A 23,988-nucleotide genomic window follows, 5' to 3' on the forward strand; every position below is an offset into this window, starting at 1 on the left:
CTGTCTTTTTTTACCATATTTGTTTTTGTAAATATTTATGCAGATTTTTGTGTTCCCCAGATTTATATGGCATGTAATAAACCCATGACAAAGGATCCTCTGTTCCCAGAATTAAACTAATGAACAGTAGTCTAGATATGCTCCCATATTAAGTCATTATCTGCTAACGCATGCTATGGACCAGCTCTGTTGGAGTCTACCATGACTGTTAGATTAGTCTCACAGGTTGAGTACTATTTGTGTAATGCACATGATGAACAGTTAAAAGAGTCGCTGCCAATGGAAAACACTCCTAATCAGTCAAATGACGTAAATCTCTCAAAAGGTACCGTCCTACAGGTACGTTAGCAGTTGATGATGAGGTAGCTCACTAAATGTGGAACAGTTCTGAGTTCTGAATTGTGTGTGTGTGTTTGTATAACTGCAGTAGTGCAGAAGCAGGTAATACTGGAACCAGCCGCCAAGGTACATGGCACTAACAGGAAGCTCAACCTGAGGGGAAAAGTCTGTGGACAGTGTGAAGTTCAACTGGAAGAACTGGTGAGTTTTCATCTGTTCTGTTATGTGAACAGAACTATTCTTAATTCCAAACTGTCCATCCCTTTCATTCATCATGCATCTCGGGTATACACTACCCCTCAAAAGAGGTTGGTATCATTTTTCAGTGTGTTTGAAACTCTCTATTGCTCATCAAGGTTGCATTTCTTTGATATAAAAAACAGTAAAATCAGTAATATGGTAATATTATTGCTATTTAAAATAAGTGTTTTTATTTGTATGCATTTTGAAATGAAATGTATTCCTGTGATACAAAGCTGAAGCTTTCAGCATCATTACTTCAGTGTCACATGATCCTTCAGAAATCATTCTGATATGCTGATTTGCTGCTCAAGAAACAATTCTTATTATCAGTGTTGAAAGCAGTTGTGTTTCTTAATATTTCTGTGGAAACATTTTTCAATAGGAAGTTCAAAAGAAAAGCATTTCTACCAACTCTCAGGAGATTTTAGCATGGTAATGGATATGACAGTGTTATTGCATGTGGTCTTGGTGGAAAAGATCTGTTACGCTGCTGCTTAATTGCTGCTAGTTATTTACATTACATTTAGTCATTTAGCAGACACCATGGGATATAAAATAAACGTTGCAGATCTACTGTATACAGGTGGATCTGGGGAAGGTGGAGGGTTTCAGAAGGAACTCTGAAAGCCCTCTGCAAAATGCTCAAGTGAATGCTAATCAGCCATTTAATTTTAAACATGAACCAATCGGCTTGTGCCAAGTTGTTTAAGCCTTTGAATATCATCAGTTACTTTAAGAACCCATCAACCTGCGCCATCTAGAGTTTCATGAAAGAACTTGAATTTACTGTCACTTTTGTGATCAATTTATGCATTCTTGCTGAATAAAAGCATGAATTGCTTTCCAAAAACTTGTTACTGAACCCTAACCTTTAAACTTTTTTGTATGTTTGTTTCTGGGGAAGCTAATCAGAGTATTTGCAGAAATGTACAAAGTTCAGGGTTCTTCAACGTTAAAAGACATGCAGTAGTTTTCTTTGAGCAACTTTGTAGCAAGTAAACAAGATATCCTTGAGCAACAGTATATTCAATTTTTAAAAAAATATCTAAATGTATAATTTCTGCACATACAACCATTTATACAGATTTTTCTGCACAAGACTTCCATGAAACTTCATTCGTATTTTTTTTTTCTCACACTGCTCTAATATAGTGGTACCATGAACTTTATATAAACCCATCCCTGGTCAGACATATTGGTCAATCAGTTTTCTCAACCAGACTTCATACCAATAGTCAAAGTCTGGCTCTTCAAGACTAAAGTGCATGACACAAGGGTTTGTTATCCTCCATCAGTTCGAATATAAGAGCTCCCTTAGCTCCTGACAGTAAGATCCCACTTTTTACTTTGAGCTATGACTGGCAGCCGTTGATTGAACTGCTGCTAAATGCAGTGCTGCAGATATATTCCTACTCATCCGACAGCATAGAAGACACGAACTGCAGATTCTGTAGTCCGGAAGCCCTCTTAAAAATCAGTTTGGGAACAATGCCACTACTGTAATTTATTTTAGCGGTGTCGTGCTGAAATGAGACCTTTTTTATGTGACCATTAAAGGAGCCAGTAATGGGCACAGTTGTAGATTCACAGAGCAGTATTTACCCTTTTCTTTATTCACCGCGAGTCTGTGTGTGTGCGTGTTTGTGTGGCCGTATTAAAGGGGACCCTGTCACCCTTGGGAGATTTGGGACTTTCATGTGCTGCTCGAGTGTGTGTGTGTGTGTGACAGGTGACTTGAGTGCTTTGAGACAGACAGTCTCGAGGGGAAATGTACCTGTGGAAATACCTATCGGCATTTGGCTGTCAAAGACAGCAAGTGTGTTAAAGCGAATGTTCAGTGTGTGTGTGTCTGTCTCAGTGTATTTACGGATGTGCAGAGCCAAGGTTTCCTAAGGATTTCCTCCGTGCTCACTCACACAGCCCTAGAGGAAGCCACAGGAGCTAAAGTTGAGCTGAAAGCTGTTGTTTTGTTCAGGATAGAATTTACTATAATGTTTACTGCAAAATGCCTAGTATACACTGGATACTGCCAGCCTACTTAATTTTGAATAGTGTGTGAAATATACAGTACTTTCAGACATCACGCTTTTAAATCATGCATATTGTTCTCATGACTCACTTATACAGCACTTCCAGTAGTCAGCTAAGTAAGCTAGAAACCAGACATCCACGAGCAGACTTGTACGTATATTGTGCTTTGTGTATTTATCTGTAACTGTCTGTTATGTATGAAGAATAGTAAACATTTGGACAGATCTCATTTGAATGAGTTGGTGTTTACAACTTTAGATAAACTGTTCCTCGAATGGCATGTAAAGCAAAACAAATTATGACTGGTCACATGACCTATAGGCTAATAAAACTGCAAAGTGTGAAACTATGACTGAACTCAGAAGAGCATACCACCTGAATGTTGTCTATCTTTGTCTGGCAGAAATATTATAAGTTATATGCTAGAGTATGTTATATTTAGTTATCTAATATTTAATTATAATTTTGTGTGCTTTGCTAATTTGTATTCATTTTATATATTTCCATTTAGCTTTCGTTTATTCTTTTTATTTTTTATTTTTAAGCTTTAGTAAAATCCACTCAGTTTTAGTTTTAGTTAACAATTACAAAACGGACTATAGCATTCTGCATTGTTGTTGTTTAATGTTTACTTTTGTTTAAAGTCTAATAAGGAAAAGGGAAGCTTCTGGTTAATTTGTCATGCTGGTAAAATAAAAAAAAAGGTCAAGTAGAGCACACTGCATTGTGGGATACAGTATTGCATGCAGTGTGCTTTGCATCCACATTTTGGCAAATGTCAGAGGCTAAATGGATATTCAATGCAAACAAACATATAGACAGAAATATTATTCCAAACCTATCCAAAGTCTGATCTTAGAAATACAAACTCTTCCAAGCATCATGCATCTCTCAAGCTGAAGTGCTGTATCATCATACAGAGAAGACATGCAGACGTTCAGAAACAATTAATCAAAACAGGAGGCTGGATTGATTTACAAGTGGCTCTTCAGCTGCGGGTTTGATAGACCTTCCTTTAAATTCCTGTGCTGCTATGCTGTCTGTCTTTCTACCCATCTGTCCATCAAACGGGCTCTCTTATCGCCCTCCACACTCATTTACAATTGGTAACAAAATAATGAGCTCCCTTAAGATACGTGCAACTCCCTTCTCTCCATATTAATATGTATCGTGTTGAGGAAAAAGTGCAAGATATTTAAATATATATTGCTGATATTAAAGTTTTTGGGGTGAATATGCCTTGCTGTATACATGCTAAATTTATTTAATTGTTTTTGATCTGTTTCAGATGTGTGCAGAATGCGGAGAGGATTCTTGTGTGGGCTGCTTCGTCAGATTCCACCAGAAGGGGCCACTGAAGCGCCATCGTATGGTTCCTGTACAGGTGAGGAGGTGTTCTGATATCCTCCTTCTGTCCCACACACCTACACACGCCCGCAGCAGCGCCTGGCACAAACCTCCAGAATTCAGTCTTCCTTCTCCATGCCATTTCTCAGAAATGTAGAGAGCTGTTCACCATTAGTGACAATCTGCTCACTCTAACCCAACTCTGATTACACACACCTGTTCCCAGGTTAGAGAGCAGTAACATAAACAGTGTTCACACACACACTTGCTCCTGTTAGCTGGAGTTTGTTTTAGAGACTTGGGTGGCTCCGTGGTGAGGTGTTTGATTGAACCCGTTATCAGACGGTCAAAACAGCCGTCATCGCACCGGATCGGACCATCAGTGCCTGAGGAGGGGCTTTTGTAAGGACCATAACAGTCCTGTCGACAGTCTGCAGTCAGGTTGAAAAGGTGAAAAGTCTTTGTGATATTCTGGATTTTGGTCCCTTCTTCACTGTAATTAATATATATATTTAATTTCATTTATGCATTTAGAAGACACTTTTATCCAAAGCGACTTACAGTGCATTCAGGCTAACATTTTTTACTTAACATGTGTTCCCTGGGAATCGATCCCACAACCTTGTGTTGCTAATGCAATGCTCTACCACTTGGGCCACAAATCGAAAATGGGCAAAAAGGGGGGAGCTGGTTGCTTAAGCCACGCCTACCTAGCTTGACCTTTTATTTAGAGGTGTGTACCTTTCCAAATCATACTCATTTGATTGAGTTTGTCACAAGATAACTCCAATTAAAGTGTAGTAACATCTACAAGCAATATGAATGCTCATGAGCTAGATTTCATCTGTCCCAGATAAGGGCTTGTAAACTTATGCAATGGAATCATTGAAGTTATTTATTTTTAGTTATGTTAAAAATGTTTTTGCTTTGCCATTATGGTGTATGGACTGTAGATTGATGTGGGGAAAAAAAATATTTAAAGCAGTTTAACATAAGGTTAAACATAAAACATGAAATAAATGAGGGGGTCTGAATACTTTTGCAAGGCACTGTGTGTGTGTGTGTGTGTGTGTGTGTGTGTGTGTGTGTGTGTGTATATATATATATATATATATACAACCCGAATTCCGGAAAAGTTGGGACGTTTTTTTAATTTTAATAAAATGAAAACTAAAGGAATTTCAAATCACATGAGCCAATATTTTATTCACAATAGAACATAGATAACGTAGCAAATGTTTAAACTGATAAATTTTACACTTTTATCCACTTAATTAGCTCATTTAAAATTTAATGCCTGCTACAGGTCTCAAAAAAGTTGGCACGGGGGCAACAAATGGCTAAAAAAGCAAGCAGTTTTGAAAAGATTCAGCTGGGAGAACATCTAGTGATTAATTAAGTTAATTGATATCAAAAGCTTTGTCTTAGAGAAGCAGAGTCTCTCAGAAGTAAAGATGGGCAGAGGCTCTCCAATCTGTGAAAGACTTCGTAAAAAAATTGTGGAAAACTTTAAAAACAATGTTCCTCAACATCAAATTGCAAAGGCTTTGCAAATCTCATCATGTACAGTGCATAACATCATCAAAAGATTCAGAGAAACTGGAGAAATCTCTGTGCGTAAGGGACAAGGCCGGAGACCTTTATTGGATGCCCGTGGTCTTCGGGCTCTCAGACGACACTGCATCACTCATCGGCATGATTGTGTCAATGACATTACTAAATGGGCCCAGGAATACTTTCAGAAACCACTGTCGGTAAACACAATCCGCCGTGCCATCAGCAGATGCCAACTAAAGCTCTATCATGCAAAAAGGAAGCCATATGTGAACATGGTCCAGAAGCGCCGTCGTGTCCTGTGGGCCAAGGCTCATTTAAAATGGACTATTTCAAAGTGGAATAGTGTTTTATGGTCAGACGAGTCCAAATTTGACATTCTTGTTGGAAATCACGGACGCCGTGTCCTCCGGGCTAAAGAGGAGGGAGACCTTCCAGCATGTTATCAGCGTTCAGTTCAAAAGCCAGCATCTCTGATGGTATGGGGGTGCATAAGTGCATACGGTATGGGCAGCTTGCATGTTTTGGAAGGCTCTGTGAATGCTGAAAGGTATATAAAGGTTTTAGAGCAACATATGCTTCCCTCCAAACAACGTCTATTTCAGGGAAGGCCTTGTTTATTTCAGCAGGACAATGCAAAACCACATACTGCAGCTATAACAACAGCATGGCTTCGTCGTAGAAGAGTCCGGGTGCTAACCTGGCCTGCCTGCAGTCCAGATCTTAGAGAACAGACCTATAGAGAACATTTGGCGCGTCATTAAACGAAAAATACGTCAAAGACGACCACGAACTCTTCAGCAGCTGGAAATCTATATAAGGCAAGAATGGGACCAAATTCCAACAGCAAAACTCCAGCATCTCATAGCCTCAATGCCCAGACGTCTTCAAACTGTTTTGAAAAGAAAAGGAGATGCTACACCATGGTAAACATGCCCCGTCCCAACTATTTTGAGACCTGTAGCAGAAATCAAAATTGAAATGAGCTCATTTTGTGCATAAAATTGTAAACTTTCTCAGTTTAAACATTTGCTATGTTATCTATGTTCTATTGTGAATAAAATATTGGCTCATGTGATTTGAAAGTCTTTTAGTTTTCATTTTATTAAAATTTAAAAAACGTCCCAACTTTTCCGGAATTCGGGTTGTATATATATATATATGAAAAGGTGAAAAGTCTTTGTGATATTCTGGATTTTGGTCCCTTCTTCACTGTAATTAATATATATATTTAATTTCATTTATGCATTTAGAAGACACAGGCCGAGCAGATCAGTTTGATTGTTGATTCCTGCACGGTAATCCCCACTTCACAGGTGCGAAATCTTGGTGTCATTTTTGATTCACAATTATCATTTGAAGCACACATAAAACACATCTCTAAAACTGCATTTTTCCACCTGAGAAACATAGCTCGACTTAGACCTTTTCTCTCTTTTGCAGACACAGAAAGGCTTATACATGCCTTCATAACAACTAGGTTAGATTATTGTAATGCCTTGTTCTCTGGCCTTCCAGCTAAATCGTTGAGCAAGCTTCAGTATATACAAAATTCTGCCGCTCGTGTGCTCACTTGTACTTCTCCTTCCAGATTTTAAAATTCTTACTTTAACATACAAGGCACTTCATGGGACTGCACCTGAGTATCTTTGTGAACTCATCAGCCCTTATATTCCATCACGCTCTCTTCGCTCTACTAACTCTCTTTCACTTAACCAGCCATCATGCAAGCTAAAGACCATGGGGGAAAGAGCCTTTTCATATAAAGCCCCTAAGCTATGGAATGTACTTCCTCTGCACGTCAGAAATGCACCAACGTTGGATGATTTTAAAAAGTCTTTCTATAATGAATTGTTGTATTGCTTTTGGTGTTTTGTTTTACTTTATTTATTACTTTATTACTGTAGCGCTTTGGGTCTAAGAAAAGCACATTACAAATAAAATGTATTATTATTATTATTATATATACTTGTGTATATATATATATATATATATATATATATATATATATATACACATATATACACATTACCTGACCCTTATTCTCAAATAGCATATATATGTATATATATATTTTGGTTTGGTTTTCTTCATTTCACTTTGTTCCCATTTAAATTAATAGTATGTAAAAATAACTGCTCATTAAATTACCTCTTAGCTTTACGTGATTTAACTTTTATAGTATCACTCTTAACTACAGTCACTTAATTGGTAACAAAATGAAGGATGACACTAATTACTCTACCTTCTGTGTACCTTACTATGTAATTAGTACATTTCGTCCAAGAAAAGAAAACCATATACAGTACAGCAATGGCTTTATCATCAGTTCAATGCATCATTGCTGAATACAGTAAGTGTTCTTACCCTAAACTTTCCATTCAGCATATTAGAATGATTTCTGAAGGACCATGTGAAACTAGAGACTGAAGTAATGATGCTGAAAATTCAGCTTTGCATTACAGGAATAAATTACATTTTAAAATATATCACAATAGAAAACAGTTATTTTGAATTCTACAAATATTTCAGTGTTCCTGTTTTACTGTATTTTTGGTCGAATAAATGCTGCCTTGGTGAGCAAAAGTTTCTTCTAAAACATTAAAAAATGATAATAAACTTTACTGTTGTGGGTTAATTGATATTTAGTTAGCTGTGCATTTATATTGTAAAATGCATGTTTAATCTTTTAGTCCACATTTAACTTGAGTTGTTCAGACTGCATTGAGTCAACTGGGAGAAATCAGCTCATTATGGTCTCCATCGCAAGGCAAGCTAAGCGCAAACCCCAGGGCATACAGGGAGAACACTTCTCCATGATCCCATGACCAAAAACATGCCACATAGGCCTACAAATATGTATAGGTGTCATCATGTGTGTGTCCGTGTCGATCGTAGTGTTTGAGGTGCTCCAGTTATAACATACTACAGGTATGCTGAGATTGGCTCTTCTACTGAGAACGTGACCTTGGGTGTCCCACATAAACCTTTCATATCTGTGCTCATGTTTACATCTCATAATGCAGCATTAGGTGGCACGTGCACCACCAAACTTCCTTCTGCCCTGTGTGACACTCACCCTGCACTGCCGCATGCAGAAAGCTGTTAAAGGAGTTACACAAACACAAGCATACAAGACCAGATGGAGGAGAAAAAGAAGAACCCATAGGCTCTATTCATAAACTAGTCTAGTTATAGTTTCCAAAAAAAAAGAAAGAAAATTCTGTCATCGTTTACTCACCACGTTATTCCAAACCTGTAAGAGTGTCTTTCTTCTGTTAAAAAGATATTTTGAAGAATGTTGGTAACCAAACATTTGAGGATAGCCATTGTCTTCCATAGTAGAGAAGAAAATACAATGGAAGTCAATGGCTACCCTTAACTGTTTTGTTTGTATTTTACAATTTATTTTCAGCTTCAAATGCCAAAAATAGTTTTAAATAGTTATCAATTACAACATTGTCTGCATAGGCATCTGAGCATCTAAGCATCTAAGCCTAAATTAAACTGAAAAAACTGAAGTAGACACTTATTTAGAACATTTTAATTTCAGCTGCATCTTACAATTGATTTCAATAGAACTAGGTGTTGGTTAATCAAACGACATTGTACACTAATTAGAATAAATACATACTGACTTCTAACCATTTTTGCTTTCAGTATGTCGTGGAGACGCTGTTTCGTTGTGAAAGTGAAAATACTTTGTTTGGCCTTCCAAAAGAGGACACAACTAGAAATCAGTGGTTAAGCTAACACTGTTCCAGAACAGTTCAAACCAAATATATACCAAATATATTGACTGTTTTCTGATCTTGGGAGAAAAGACTACAATGCTGGCTATTCTGACTCACAGTCTGTAAATACGTTTTCATATGTAAAGGATTTGCCACTGATGATTCAAACACGAGTTTTGAGCAGTGTAGACTCAAGTAGTACTTGTTGTTTGTTGTTGCGATGAAACGTGTAAAAACACAGTATAAGTCATTATGATCCGGAATTATTTCCCCACTGGATGCTACGAATGGCTAGTTTGTAAAGGGTTTAGTATCTTTCTTCTTGTAGTGCTGGTGTTCTGACTGAGACATGCATCACAGTATGGTAAGGGGCATAACTTTTCCATCACACGCTTGAGGCATTCGTCCAACCACAATGAACTGGATATCTGGCCATTCAGAGCACACCTTACAGTATGTGGAAAATGTTTTTTTTTTTTTTTTTTTTTTTTAAATCTAAATCACATAAACACATTTCATTACACCAAATACACAAAATAATGTTCTTTTTAGCAACATCACATGACCCCTTTAAAATGCTGCCTAAGAAGGTGCACTGAGTGAAAGAGAGAGAATCAGAGAAAGAGAAAGCAGTCACAACTTTGCGCTCTGCTTGAAGGGAGTGCGCAGTCTTGGCAAGCCACTGAGAATTGTATTTTACTACGCTCAGCTCTGATGCAGCTTTATGCATCCTAATCCTGTTTAATTTGCTTCCATGGGGGAAAAAGGGAACAAATATTAATATTTTTGTCCTCGGGTTAGTTCTTTATAATCTTGGTTTGTCTTCGTCTGTCTATGACAAAGAGGCATTTCCACATTTGCTTTCAATTCATTCTCTTTTATCTCTGTTTTCAAATTGCACTCATTTCTTCTCCCTTTAATAGTTTCCTATTCCTTTCTGTTGTCTGCAAATCGATATGCAGTGATAAACTAATTAATTTGCTAATATTTACTGTAGTTTGAATGCATAATAAAAATGTATTCACTACACAGTCTAGGTCTTATCTGGTGAGATAAGAGAAAGCGTCATTCAGCAGCCCTGATCACCATAATGGCCACTAAAAATCTTGTCTTAAGGACATAATGTCATAAAGAGGAATTATTATACTGGCTACTGGGTGAATAATGTGATTTAACCAAGCTTTTCTTCATTCAATCTTTTTTCTAAAATTATATTTCAGTTTTAGTTTCAGTTGTTAAGCTAGTTAACAGTTAAGGGGTTAAACTAAATAAAAAAGTGCTGTTTTTAATGGTTGTAGTTTTAATTTGAACCCTGCTGCCCCATAGACTTGCCCCATTGTCAATGCATTGCCATTTGCATGATTGTTTATTGTTCTCCGAACTGACTGATGAAATTTTCATTGGAACCAACAGCGTGCCACAGATGCTGTCAGTCAAGCTTGTTCTGAACACAGGACATACATTCAATGATTTGGATGAATGTTTAACCTATAAAGAGTCTGCATTCATTCGGTTGCATCAGTACATTAGCCGAATCATTAACAGGATGCATTTGTGCACTTTGAATTAAAGGTCTGATTGAAATCTATGCTTCTTCCTCCAGGCAGAGCTCCAGACCCCTGTCAGCACTCGGGATGTGTTGGGCCGCCTCCAGCAGCAGGTAAGCGGCGAGGAGAATCAACATACACAAGGTGTATCCCACAAACCTGCTGATGAAAGTGAAGCCACAGAGAAAATCTCAGCTCCTAGGAGCCTTCAGCCCATGTCTGATAACCAAATACACCACACACAGGTGAGTCACCGATTGTTTTGGGTGGTACATCAAGTCCTTATTATAAGGTGCATTACAAGATATAATTGAAGCGTTAAAAGTACTTTTATAATAAGTTATGTATAAAGTGTTACTTGTTCCTAAATGTTGGCTCAAGTAAGAGCTTTTTATTTAATAAATTAAAAATACAATGCAAACAAGATGATATATTGTGTGATAAAGAGAATTAGAACAAGACAAATAGTATGTATGATAAACAGCAATAACAACAACAGACATTATGAGTGTAGTATTTTTGACAGAAGTTTCTTTTGCTGACTAAAGCTGGATTTATTTGATCAAAACATTTAATAGAGTGAAATAGTTGTAAAATAAACTTTACTTGATGCCTTTATGTACAATGCTTAATAAAGGTATTCATGATGATACATTATACAGTATATTTTCATAAATAAGTGCAACCAAAGTTAAACATTTTTAAATTGTTTTAAAATATTGATTGTGATCAAAGCTGAATTTTCAGCATCATTACTCCAGTCTTCACTGTCACATGATCCTCCTCCAAAAAAAAAAAAATTAACAATAATAATAATATGCTGATTTGCTGCTCAAGAAACATTTTCAGTTTCAGTTATTATCAATGTTAGAAACAATGTTGTGCAGTGGAAACCATTATTATCATTTTTTTAAGGATTCTTATCAGGATTTTTCAAAAGAACAGTATTTAAAAAAAATATAAATATTTGCAACATTGTGAATGTATTTATTGCCACTTTTGATCAATTTAATGGGTCCTTGATGAATAAAAGTATGACTTCCTTTCAAAAAACAAAACAAAACCTTACTCCAAGCTTTTACATTTCTTTAACGAAATGAAGAGCAAAAGATGCACATGAATTAAGGATTTTATCATTCTTTTACTTCCACAGAGAATGATGGGAAATGTAGTTTTACTCCACACATTTATCACCTGCTAAATAACCATTTCTAGCCAGCTTTATCACTGATTGATATCTCACAGACAGTGGCCTCTCTCTTTCTTATACTGTTTCTAGGTAGATTCAATTTTATTAATTGAAAGACTTGAACACGAGACTGCTCGCAACTCTCTGTAGAGTGTGAAAACTTGGCCATGTGCTGCATTTAATTTCATCTCCTCCTCTCGCTCTCTCTGTCACTCTCATTGTGTTCTCCGTGTCTCACCTCAGGTGTTGTCCGTGAATGACGGTGTTGATGTGGAGGATGAGGAGGCTGCTGAGGAAGAGGACTGCTCTCTGCTGAGAGGAGGCTTTGATGGAGAGGAGTCAGCCAGGTCCTTCCAGGAGGCTCTGAAAGAGTGGAGAGAGGGAGGACCGCGTCTGAGTGTGTGTGAATGTGCTACAGTCAAACCGCGGTAATAAAGTGACATGCTGTCAGGTTCATGTGAGCTGCCAAGTATATTCTCTTACAGGCTGTCAGAACACACACAAACAGTCTCTAATAAAGCACACTCATATGTGGCATTGACTGAAATAACACACGCCACGAGTATGACAGGGCCGCTGATTGGTTGCCAGGTAACTACATATATGCATGACAAACATGTGCTCTTTGACACCGCGTGTGTGTGTTTCCAGCCACTGCGTGCGGTTTGCAGAAATGCCTCCGTGATTTGACGACATATGACTCAATAAATTTGAGAAACTGTTCTCAGAAACTTGAATGATGATGCCAGGTCACAAGAAATTCAATCTGTTAGGGATATTAGTCAAGAACAGTGAGATATTTGTTTGCTAAATGAGAGCAGACTTGAAGCTTCCGTGCACTTGACTTCAGGATCTCCTTTAAGAGAATCACTGTACTCTGTCTGAAATCAAATACTATGCATAAAGACAATTCTAAACCTACTATGGTGTGGGAATAGTATATAGTTTAGTGCACATTATGCAGTGATAAATGTCACAGCCTCACCACATCAGTGGAACTTGCAGTTAATTAGTGGCAGATTCACAATAAATCTCTTAGATTAATCAGATGTGAGCTTGATGCTAGACTTCATAAAAGGTAAAATAGCTGAGTAACTTAATTTTCTACTTTGTTTTAAAACAAATGCATTAGTTTTATAATAACTCATAGTACAGTATGTTGTATTGCTAAACTTATGATCAGAAGCAAATTAGTAAACCAGAGACAACCAGAGACATGTCATGAGCTGGCTGTGATGTAATTGTCAGAATTAATAAAATTCCTAGCTATCAATTTTCCCACATGATATTTGCAATCAAAATCATTTTATTTCATACATACAGTGAATAAAGTGACTTGAGTGTCCCTGCAGCATGTCAATAGGAGCAATTTATTTTGATGCATTATGACACACATCTAACATCCAGTGTAAGTAAAATTTGATGATTTATTGATTTATTTATATATTTATTCGTTTTTCATATATATATAGTTATATATTTTATTCGTTTATATATATATATATATATATATATATATGTATACTCTAGATGGTGCAGGCTGACACATTGTTAACATAACTGATGATATCTAGAGAGTTAAATGGCTTGGCACAAGCTGATTGGTTCATGCTGCATATGCTGCCAATGAGCTTACTGCCTTGCATTTACTGGCTAGCATTCACTTGAGATTCCTGCAGCGCGCTTTCAGAGTTTCTCTAAAACCCTCCACCTTCCCCAGATCCACCTGTTATAGACCTGCTACCGGTTATTTTATATGCCATTTGTTCAGCTGCAGTATGTCTTAAATACTCACGGCACCACCATATGCATTGTCAGTAGCAAGTTCCTGTACTTGGTTGCAGCAGCAGCGATAACCAACAACTACAGTAATAACCAGCAGCAGCAGCAGCAATTCAGCAGCAGCGTAGCAGATCTATACTGCCAAGATCAAATACATTAACATTGTCATATCCATCACCACGCTAACATATTCTGAGAGTTTTCATGATTTAAATTAATTAAAATGTTCCAAATGTACAAGTTCATTTAAGGTACAGTACTTCATACACAGTCATTACTTATTTACATAGTTTTCATGATGGAAATTAATTAAAATGTGCCAAAATGTACAAGTTCATATAAGGTAGAGTACTTCATACACAGTCATTACTTATTTACATAGTTTTCATGATTGAAATTAATTAAAATGTGGCAAATGTACAAGTTCATATAAGGTAGAGTACTTCATACACAGTCATTACTTATTTACATAGTTTTCATGATTGAAATTAATTAAAATGTGCCAAATGTACAAGTTCATATAAGGTACAGTACTTCATACACAGTCATTACTTATTAACGTAGTTACATACCATTCACATTCTGCATATTATATACTGCAGCTAAGAGTAGCATGCTAGCCTGTTGTTCCAAACATATCTTTAATGTATTGTTGGGGTTTAAAGCTGAATAGGACAGCTGTTCAGAAACTAAAGTTAGTCCTTATCATGTGTCAGACTCCTTGTGTTTGTTCCTCTCTCTCTCACTTCCCTTTCTGTACTCGGCTAGCAGGAGTCCTGCCCTCTGCAGTGCTGCTTGGCTTGTGCTCACTGTGATAATGACTGCTGTGTTAAGGGGGTTTCAAATGCAATGAAGTCTAACTTCTCTTTATATTCTCACAATACAGCAAAATAACTCTCAAAACAAAGACAGAATTATGTCTATAGTACTCTGCACCAGACAGCTAATTTCTCTCATTTAGTCTCACGAGACTGTGTTTAATATAAATTCTTTAGTGATTTGCTTAAAGCTAATAAGAAATCAGGTTATAAGTGTCTGATCGACTGCTATGCCGCACATACACTGCAGTTAATAGGGGTATTTTCCTGTTCTGTACACACACCGTTTGGACTGAAGACTTGATTGGTTTCTCTTTCTCTCCAGTGTCTGTGATGGAAACACAAACAGAGAAAGGTTTGTGTTAGCAGTCAGCAGTTAATTCATGTGGAGTTCAAGGAGGACACTTTGAGCTACATAGAGAAACTCCTTAAAAAACACTGCAGGTTAGTGCTTGACACCTCGCACTTTATAACCGAACAGACACACATTGAATAAGAGCATTACAAGCTTCATTTACCTTCCCAGGCCCCAATTAAAGTCAATTTAAGATCAATTAATGACTTATGGCTGCTAATTACACAGCCTCACCTTAAAGTTGTGCCACTGTAGAGTCACCTGAATTTATTGAGCTAATTAGCCCCAAAGCAGTCTTGTGGTATTGCTTTAACTTTGTGAAATCTTCTTTAAACAAACACACTGCCACTCAAACCTAGTGAGCTGCCTAGAATGCATTGCGATAACCTCAATTAAAAAAATCAATGAAGTGAGAGAAACGTAATTGAAGGTATTTCAATTATACCAAAATAAAATAAAATATACATGTTAGATGATAAATCCAAACCTAAAAAATAGAAATTGGCCACTAACTGAAATAATTTGATGTTAAAAATAATAAAATGACTAAACCTGAAAATTATTTAAGAATAAATTAAAGCTAAGAAACAAAAACAAATAAATATCAAAAGCACATAACAAAATAACCAAAGTTAAAATGAAAACTGAAAGAATAAAAATAAAAGCTGAAGCATTAACAAAGACTGTAGTAGTAAATAAATAATGCTAAAACAACACTGTGCAGATTCTAGACAAAATCCCTTTAAAGCAAGTCAAGTCACTCGGCGGCCATGTTTGAAACGCCTCTTGGTCATCCAAGTGCAGCTCCTATCTCTTTGAATGGGGAAACATCAAATTCTCCAAAACTGTTCACCAAGCTTACGATTCAGTTTCATATTTGAAATCACCATTGTAATCTGACAACAACTGTGTCATAAATGTTGTTCATTTTGCTCAAATAGCGTTAAAAAAGCAACCGGGACGTCTAACGGCAGCTGCAGCGATGCGCTGACTTCACAGATTAGTGATTGGCTCTTTTGCTGAAAAGGCGGGGCTTTGTTTGATAGAGCGGCCATATTGAGCGTTGCATTTTTCCCCATTCAAAACTATACAATTGATACGTCTTGGGTATTCTATAGTCTTTGATTCTAGATCAGTCATTCTGTTTTAGTTAGGGTGCTGCCTTTGAAGACAACCACCTATTTAGGCAGCACACTAAGTTTGGAAACAGAGTAATTGAAACGTTTATTCTGCACCCCAAAAGATTGCGATTCTTGTCTACGAAATGGGAAAGCCTGACAAAAGCAAGCAAAACACAGACACAGTATCTGTAAACCCTCCTTAGTGCTTTGAACCGCGTCGCAGTCTTTTGAACGTTATGGTATTTGCGGCAGCGATGGTATTTAGGTCGCTGTTCAAGAAGGGTCTAATTGTGAATCCATCAGATTGCCTTCTTTTGAGGCCAGGTGTGTAAAGAATCTCGGAAGAGGAAGCTGGATTTTTTCTGTGTGTGTGTTTGGATTCTGTGGGAGGAGGGCAGACACGTGGCCCAGGGCTGCAGCTCACACTCTGGAGGAATTGAGTGTGTGATAGGGGTGTCTAATCCCTTCATACGCTGACAAACACACACACAATAAGGAAAGCAGGTTGTCCTGCTGAGGCAGCAAGAGTTGGCTTCAGGAAGAGAGACGAGAGCACAAAGAATAAAAGAGAAAGAGACTTGTGTTCAGGAAAAGACAGAGGGTTGATGGCTTTTCTGCTAATGCGTTTATGGTAAACCACCAGGAAAAGGTTTAAAGGACTAAACCTGTGGGTTAGGGGAATCTGGCTGAGCTGAGAATTACTCTGAAACAGGAAGTCTGGGTCATCAACTTCCTACCGCCACTTTCATTTGTTATTGGATTGAAATGATGTCGCTTTCCTTGTATGCACTGAAGAGAGAAGAGAATAGTACACTCTTTGTCTGCCCTGTTGAAACAGCATTTAACTTTAATAATAATTTTGGGGTCAGTATTTTTTAAAGAAATAAATATTTTTTTAAGCAAAGACGATAAATACACATTTAATGATATAAAAGATTTCTGTTTCAAACTAATGCTGTTCTTTATAAATAACCCTGGAAAAATGTACCATGATTTCCATAAAAATATTAAGCAGAACAACTGTTTTTAACATTTATGATTATAGGAAAGTTTCTTGAGAAGCCAATCAGCATATCAGAATGATGTGTGAGGGAACTAGATTAATGATGCTGAAAATTCAGCTTTGCATCACAGGAATAAATTACCTTGTAAAATGTAATAATAATTTTTAAAGAAACCTCTTAGTTTTACTATTATCACAATTAATATGCTGCAAGAGCATCTTGTTTTTTTGCTATACATATTTAAGTATTCATATATAAACAAACTCTGGCAAACAGGTTTTTCTTGCTTTCAGCATAAACCACAAAACTTTTATACCTTAAGATCTCATTTTGCTTCTTAGAGTAAATTTGTTTTGTTTCAAGGATGTTTATACTAGAAAACAAGAAAAATATTAAGAAAATGATTACATATTTGTCACATTCATAAATCATGGTATGTCACTCAGCTACCCTATTCTTAACATCAACATATCGCTAAGAAACTTTGGAGAACTTGATCCAAAACGTGGCCTTATTTTACAGATCTTCATTGACATTGACTACCACTCACTCAGACAGCCCACCAACAACTAGCCATTTGTTTGTGTAGTTGAACACATCCTTAAAATAATGTAGGGCAGGATTTGATTTCAAACATCAGGAATTGTTTGGAAAAAGAGCTGAAAAGAAGTGAAACATGCCAGGCTATTACATTATGGGTTAATGTTATTTTTTCCTACTGGGGAAATATTTTTTAGAGGAGAATAAAGCTATTACTAAAGTGCTGTGCTGTGCTTAAATGTTGTTTATTTATAGTTGCACCATTGAGGAAAGGGAGCCTGATTAATTATCCTCAAATTTCTGAGTGTGATTTATTAGGAACAGCATTATTTTCTCTCCCTCAGAGGACAAATTGAAGAATTTCAGCCCTGGTCTGTCATCCAATGCTGGCTGCAGCCAAACACCTCCACCCGCAGAGAAAGAAAAGAAAGTGAAAGAAAGAGAAAGAAAGTGAAAAAGAAAAGAAAAGAAAGAAAGTGAAGTGACATTCAGCCCAGTATGGTGACCCATACTCGGAATTTGTGCTCTGTGTTTAACCCATCCAAAGTGCACACACACAGAGCAGTGAACACACACACACACTGTGAGCACACACCCGGAGCAGTGGGCAGCCATTTATGCTGCAGCGCCCGGGGAGCAGTTGGGGGTTCGATGCCTTGCTCAAGGGCACCTAAGTCATGTTATTGAAGATGGAGAGAGAACTGTACATGCACTCCCCCCACCCACAATTCCTGCCGGCCCGGGACTCGAACTCACAACCTTTCGATTGGGAGTCCGACTCTCTAACCATTAGGCCACGACTTCCCCTGAGATTGATGAACTGAGCCGAAAACTGACATGAGCGACCCGTTCCATCACACACACATATGCAATTAAACAGTAAACTGATAACAGACATTCACATCACACAATTTTAAACATAAAATCCCAATTGACCATATATGGAACATGGCTAGTTTTCTTTTTAGTTTAATTATATATACGTTGTGGTCAGAATTATTACCCCCTTGGTAAATAAAAGCACTAGAAAATTTAAATATGAATGGGAATATATTATGTTCATACAAATTTCTAGGGGTGCTAATAATTGCGGCCACATTTTATTAGAGAAAAAGTTTTATTTCATAATTAGTTTCCCCCCTACTTTCAGTTGTTTAAAATTCAGTGAAAGGTTAGATTTTTATTGACTTTTTTTTTTTAAATGAAAGATCACAATGCAAAGGATAAACAATGCAATTTTTTTCACAGCCTTTATTGTTCTTGTTTACCATTTACTCCATTTTTTTTGTCTTGCTAGCATTTTAAGGGATAATTCCCTCAAAAATGAAATTTCTGTCATCATTTACTCACCCTCAAGTTGAAATTCTTTCTTCTGTTGAGCACAAAATAAGATATTTTGAAGAGTTAATGGTAGCTATTGACTTCCATAGCATGAAAAAAATACAATGAAAGTCAATGGCTGCCATCACCTGTTAGTAAAGATGAATTCTCCCTCAAAATAGGATTGCTATTTTAAAACATTGTCATATTTTTTTCTTCTTCATATAACACCTGGTTTGAACAAAGGCTGATAAGGAATAGTGGGTGACCGGTCATGTTCATGCTGTGATTTACATAGACCAGTACAAGTGCATCTCCAAAAAGTTGGAGAAATGATCTGTAAGAGTCACTGCAGATGCAGCTTTCCTCTCTCAGCCGGCAGCTCGGATCCATCACTGCGTCCCTGAAGGGTAATCACAGAGCTCTTATTACACTGGAGGGAGGGCGATGGTCTGACAGAGCACTCCAACAGCTGATTGAGAGAAGTTTCTGGGTGCTGCTGGGAGGCCGGTTGATCACATCTGTCAAAGAACTGACCACCTTTAGCTTTTCCCAAACAGCCCCATGATGAGCGCCGTCTCTCTTCATCGGCACCAGCCCGAGCCTGACGCATCTTTTCTAAAGCCCATATCCATGGTGCTCACGTCCAAAACACTCTTCAGTCACTTTTTCCAATGCAAAGCCGTCTTTCTGGTGGTTCGTCTGATTTGGACTCTGCTCGTTGGTCATTACGTGTTCTGTCTTTCAACAGCCTTTCTTGATTCATTCTGCCTTTAAAAACATGACACTACATTCACAAAGCATTTCACTTTTGTAATGTGACATTTTTCTGATTGCAACACTGTAAAAATGATATGATCTTTAAGTTATGGCAATTTATGTTTACATTACTTTAGCTGGTCAAAATAAGCAATTGCAAGTTTTTAAGTTGTATGAAATTCAACTTGATTTTTTTTTGGTTGGTTTAATGTAATTTGAGTTGAAATGACTTGTGAAACCAAGTTGATTATACTTTAAAATGTAAGGCAGCAACTGAACAGGGCTGCGTTCCCCAAAAGTATCGTAAGCTTAAGTTGATCATAAAATATATATACAGGTACATAGAATATCTAAACTGTAACATTATCTCTTTACTTTTGTTAAAAGTATTCAAATCTCACTGACTCCAAATCTTGAAATATTATGAAAACATTTAGTTTTTCTTTAAGTAATATGCATGAATGAATTATGCACAGATAGGGTATTTATTCAGAAAATAAATAGCCCAAATGTTTGATTTAATGTCTTGAAAAAATACATTTTCACAGGGCATGGACTGAAATGTAAATGTAGAGATCTGTCACTCTGTATTATGAATAAGTACGTTCATACTGATCATTGAGCTGATTTAATTTCAGTGTTTAACTCTTAACATAAATCTGTTTTACTGCATCTCTGATTTGCAGCAGAGTGGATGGACTTGCATAAATACTTTACATCTCTCTTCACGATCGCTCCTGCTGAGGATGATGGGAAAGTGGACAGACCTGCAGAATCAGATGAGGTAATTCTGAACCCCATCACCCTAGTTTCTGTAATGGACAACTGGGCGATAGCCAGCGAATGACTCCTCAGTGATGTTCCCTTGCACTTATCATTCTGTCTTCTCCAATTTCTTCTGCCATTGTTTGTTTTGTTTCTTTTTTTGTCACTTTAATTTTTCCAGATGGTTGAAGACTCTACAATGTACAGATCCTTTGGAGTCGAGCAGGGAAATGAGAGCAAAATGTAAGAAAGACAAGATCAAGGCAAAAACCCAAGTCTTTTTGAAAGGAAGTGACAGTAAAGTTCACAGTAGGAGTGTCATCTTGAAACAACAACATAACTAAAGTAGCTGCGTTTTCTTTACTCAGAACTGACACAAATACAGTGTCATCTCGACACTTACATTTATATCAGCCACAACTAGACTTAAAATAAGGCTGTTTTCTGTGGGTGTAAGTTGTTAGATGTTATATATGCATGTCTGTTTTCTTTCTTAAGGTTTGCAGCTATTGGCAATGCAGGAGATTTCGGAGATTCGGTTTTGCCTTTACACCGTGCTTCTCTGAGATGACCAAAGGATCCGTCTGTGAATGTAATTCTGACATAAAGATCAACTCTTCTCCTGAGATGTGGCCGCTGTCTCAAGAGGCTGAAAAATCTTTACCATCATTGCCAAGATCAGAAAGGTTTTCTCCACTTCAGACGAGGCTTCAGAGATGACAGCACCTGTCCACTGCCTCCGAATCCTTTCTGTCAACTTCACGAACAGGAGGCCAGAAAGTGGAACTCAGTGAATCTCCAAAAACCAAGATCTTCTGCAGCACAACAGGACAAATTCTCAGAGCTTCTGCCAACATCATCTCCTTCACTCCCAAAATCCAAATTAAATCAAACTCCCCCAGGCTTTAAGGAGCATATTTCCACTGTCAGCCTCTCTCCTGGTGGAATACCATCTGTTAGGCCTTCTCAATGTCATTCTCCTGCTTTTTCTCATCTCCAAACAAAGTCCAAAACCTCCAGATTCTCCGTCCCCAAGGTTTAGATCAGTTTCTTCTCCAGTAAACCCAGTCCAATCCAGACCTGCTCATTCAACACCTGCTTCTGAACCGAAATTAGCTCAGCTGTCTCCAGAACGTGCCATCACTTCCCCAAGCACTGCAGTTCCGTCATTAAAGCTGTCACTTAGAGAATCATCACAGTCTGGATTAGTCTCAGATAGAAGTATATCTACAATGCCTATCTATGACTCCTTCAGTTCCTGTATGCCGAGGGACGAATCTTCTCTTACTGAGGGTCATTGTTCACTTCTGGCCTCTGAATTGTTAAAAGACTCACGGAGATAACCCAAAACCACAGTGCTCTCCTTAAACATGTAAGGTTAGTATGATTTCCATTGGTAAATTTGAATTGAAGCTGTCTGAACATTAAAAATGTTAGTTAGCTGTATCTAAATGCAATTTTGTGCATGAGCAACTGTTTTTAAAACATCAATATGGTAAAAGACACCAATGTACAAAAAAAGAATTAATTAATTTTGAGAATAATATATATATATTGAATTGAATTGAATTGAATATATATATATATATGATAAGAAAAGTAGCAGTGTAATATATATGATAAGTATGACATTAATTAAAGAGGACAAGGAGTGACAACAGAGACATGAAACAGGTGCAGTGCTATGAAGGATATAAGATGTGTAGGATGATTATACAGTTTATCATCTTTGTACAAAAATATTTGACAGTCAAATGCATGGTTCACCAATCTAAATCAAGTATTCCAAAGAGCTGTTTGATAAACATTGAAAAAAAAAAAAAAAACTGATTTCCAGCATCCCTTGGGGTCCAGCACATCTGCATCAGAGAGTAAAGATGATGAGAAAACACCAGTGTAGACATCAGCCTTCATTCACACAGCGGTTGCTTCTGCAGTATTTGCTGACTAGCAGAGTGATGGAAACTTCAAGCTGTGTGATAAGCATTATTAATGCAGGAGGCAGCAGACTGGAAGCAGGGAAGAGAAACACACCAGCTCTGCTAGACCATGTCCAGGCGACTCGCTGCGAGCGTTAGATAAGGGTGCGCGTTTGCTTCCTCACTGCCGGCCTCCTGCTGGAACGTATCCTCTCTGCCTCCATGTTTTCTCTCCTCCTGTCCTCAGTGTTTCTCTTCTCTCACTATTTGTCACTGCTCAGATTCAGAAGAGGAAATGACAGGTGAAGATGCTTGCCTGGTGCCCAGTGAAGAAGACTCATCTGATGAAGAACTGAGATGAATCACAGATGCAGAATTCCCAATCATTGCCGGCCTCCCTCCTTGTTCCCACGTCCCTCGGCCCCGCCCCACTCGCCACACTCTTATACTCACTAAGTCAGCCTTAGTTTAATCAAAAATACAGTAAAACTGTGAAATAGTATTACATAAATTCTGATTTGCTTCTCAAAACATATCCTTTATTATTTTCCATGTTTAAATATCCAGGATTCAAATGTATTTTCTTCCTTTTTCTCTCTCTTTTTTTTTGTGTGGAAACCATGATAATTTTTTTCCCCCTGGATTATTTGATGAATAGAAAGTTCAAAAGAACCACATTTATTTGAAATATAAATCTTTTTTAACATTATAAATGTTTTTACAGTTGCTTTTGATTCATTTAATGCATCCTTGCTGAGTAAAAGTAATTTATTTAAAAGAAGTCTTTCTGTTCCCCAACTTTTGTGAGTCTGTAGATTTTATGAAGATGGAAATGCAGCCACAATGATACAGTGAAAAACATGAGCTTTCACAGACTCTCTGCTGGAGTTATAGTATGAAAATAGAGTATGAGAACAATGAAATGAATTCTTTAGTTCATACTGAATGGCCTTGCTGGAAACTTTCTTATACTAAAGACTTGATCAATTAGATATTTCTTTTATGTGATTTAGTTGCAGATTTCATGCTGTGTTAGAGGTAATAGCAGGAGAAGGCGAAGATTACTCAGCTGATGAGGGGCGAGAGGAAAAAGAGCCGTCAAGTCAGCCGCAAATGGACTATCAGAATTTAATGGTGTAACAGAAAGAATTATATTAAACACCTGAAATTAAATGTCTGATCAGAAAGCGGCCTTATCTCTGCTCTTTTGTCTGGAGATCAGAAAATTTGTGTCCTAAATCACCACCCACTGATTCTTTTTCCCCTACCTCATTTTCCATTTAAAGGACACCGACTGGGACTCAATCAAATCACAATTGTTTCTCATTTAATTTCAGTTTAAAAATATGATTTTTTTTTTTTTCGTAAAAAAAAAGATTTCTGTCTGGCTCCATCTGAAATTGCCAAATACAATTTGGCCTAATTTAACCTCCATAAGAGAGAAGAAAAAAACATAAAAAAATCATGTGTGCTTAAATGTCCAAAGGTGAGCAAAAGATGACCATAAAGAGGTGAGAGAATTAGTTTTATTCCTTTAAATGAAATGAATGGTTTTATTTAGCCAGGATGCATTATACTGATCAAAGGTGATGGTAAAAATGTTTACGTTGTTACAAAATTT

At 37.2% G+C, this 23,988-nt stretch overlaps 1 pseudogene; it reads left to right on the top strand.

Moving 5' to 3' along the window:
- Positions 1 to 201: 201 nt before the first annotated feature.
- LOC132101830 (zinc finger B-box domain-containing protein 1-like) lies at positions 202 to 22,728 on the top strand (annotated as a pseudogene).
- The last annotated feature ends 1,260 nt before the right edge of the window (positions 22,729 to 23,988 follow it).

The sequence above is a fragment of the Carassius carassius genome, chromosome 23 (assembly GCF_963082965.1).
Source record: "Carassius carassius chromosome 23, fCarCar2.1, whole genome shotgun sequence".
Taxonomy (NCBI): Eukaryota; Metazoa; Chordata; class Actinopteri; order Cypriniformes; family Cyprinidae; genus Carassius; species Carassius carassius.